The sequence below is a fragment of the Dipodomys ordii genome, unplaced genomic scaffold (assembly GCF_000151885.1).
Source record: "Dipodomys ordii isolate 6190 unplaced genomic scaffold, Dord_2.0 Scaffold196, whole genome shotgun sequence".
In the NCBI taxonomy this organism is placed as follows: Eukaryota; Metazoa; Chordata; class Mammalia; order Rodentia; family Heteromyidae; genus Dipodomys; species Dipodomys ordii.
The window spans coordinates 150,259-152,380 of record NW_012267412.1 but is presented as its reverse complement, the minus strand read 5'-3'; the positions used below and the strand labels follow the sequence as shown (position 1 = coordinate 152,380).

At 36.6% G+C, this 2,122-nt stretch overlaps 1 pseudogene; it reads left to right on the top strand.

Annotated features, from left to right (window-relative positions):
• The window catches only part of LOC105999677, a 37,761-nt pseudogene extending 36,285 nt beyond the window's left edge, over positions 1–1,476 (top strand).
• The last annotated feature ends 646 nt before the right edge of the window (positions 1,477–2,122 follow it).

Here is a 2,122-nt window from a genome sequence, read left to right as displayed (position 1 = left end):
GCCCCTCAGACAACAAAAAATAAATAATTCCTTCCTTCCTTCCTTTCTTCCTTCTTTCCTTCCCTCCTTCCCTCCTGTTCCTATTGCTCTACTCTGTTCTCCTCTCTTCTTCCTTCCTTCTCTTCTCTTGAAAACATTAATCCAGACGTGGGAATGTGGCTTCATGCCTAGCATGCATGAAGCTCTGAGTTCGATTCCTCAGTACCACATAAGCAGAAAATGACAGAAGTGGTACTGTGGCACAAGTGGTTGAGAGCTAGCCTTGAGCAAAAGCAGCTCAGGACAGTACCCAGGCCCTCAGTTCATTCTCCAGGACTGGACAAAAAGAAAAAAATTACTCTAGTTAGAAAGATCACCCCTTGTATGGATATTTATAGGGAATGTCCAGAATATACAAAATTTAGGTTTGTGTTTGTCTAAATCGAAATTCCTAAAGGTTACAGTGAGGAATAACTGATAATAAGTGCAGATTGTATTTTATATTGATAAAAGTATTCTAAAGTGCAGATTGTATTTTATATTGATAAAAGTATTCTAAAGTATTATAATGGTTTTATAATACTATGATTATAAATCCTATGATTGAGATGTATATTTTAAAAGTTAATTGTATTGTATTGTGAATTATGTACTTCAGTAAAGTTGATAAGTGACTGGGGCAAAGTTGACATCTTTCAGCATGTTTTAAAAGATCTGTGTTCACTACATTTTCACTTGCCAGTCTAAGCAAGATCATCAAAATTTGTCCTGGAGAAATCTTTTTTTTTTCTTCTGCTAGTCAGGGGCTTGAACTCACGGCCTGAGTTCTTTTGCTTAAGGCTAGCACTCTACCACTTGAGCCATAGCTCCACTTCCTTCTTTTTCTGTTTTTGTGGTACTGAGAAATGGAATCCAGGGCTTCATGCATGCTAGGCAAACACTCTACCACTAAGCCATATTCCCAGCCCCTGGAGAAATATTGAATGAATGTAATAAAAATTTTCTATTTAACTCCCCTCCCCCAAAAGAAAGGCCAGTGCTGGTGGCTCGTACTTGTAATCCTAGCTACTTAAAAGGCTGAGATCTGAAGAACACAGTTTGAAGCCAGCCTGGACAAAGAAGCCAACCTGGACAGGAAAGTCTGTGAGACTCTTGATTTCCAGTTACAAAAAAAGCCAGAAGTGGAGCTGTGGCTCAAGTGGTAAAGTGCTAGCCTTGAGCAAAAAAAAAAAAAGAGACAGAATCCAGGCCTTGAGTTCAAGCTCCAAGACTGGCACCAAAAACAACAAAAATTGTTGTCAGTGTGGAATTCTTGTTGTTGTTGTTTTTAATTGTGTGGTTTTTTTTGTCTTTTCTTTTTTGGCATTGGGGATTGAACCAGGGATGTTGCATTTTCTAAGCAAGCGTTTGCCACTGAGCAACATCTCAGCGCTGCTGTATTCTTTTGAAATTCATATAATTTGTTTTTGTTTATTAAAGAGATTGCAGATGCTATAACAACTGACTACAAATTAACTTATTTTAGATTTCAGTTTTTTAAAAAGATGACATTAACTTTTCTTTAACCTTAAATGAATTTTATTTTGCATTCTTAAAACTTTTTTTTTTTTTTTTATGCCAGGCACTAATGACTCACATCTGTAAGCCTAGCAACTCAGGAGGCTGAATAGAAAATGCCAGCCTGAGCAGAAAAGTCCCTAAGACTCTTACCTCCAATTAACCACCTAATAGCTGGAAGTAGAGCTGTGGCTCAAGTAGTAGAGAGCTAGCCTTGAACAAAAATCCCAGGGACAGCGCCCAGGCCCTGAGTTCAAGCCCCATAGCTGACACACACAAAAAACAAAAACCTTATTTTTATTCTAAACTTCCCTTTATTTCTAAGTTTTAAAATTAAAGGACTATGAGTAGGTTTTTTTGAGTGAAAGACCCCTGAATTTTTTGATAGCTTGTATATATTCACATGCATTTCTTAGAACTGCAGTTCTTGTTTTGTACCATATCCATTTTATATCAAAAAAGGCAGAACGAATTCTAAATTGTTTTCTATCAATAATATTAAACATGATGGCATTTTTCAAGATATCTTGCCCTGTTCTTGAAAATATACTTGCTTGAAAAGCTGGGTTTTGTTTGTAATTTTTAA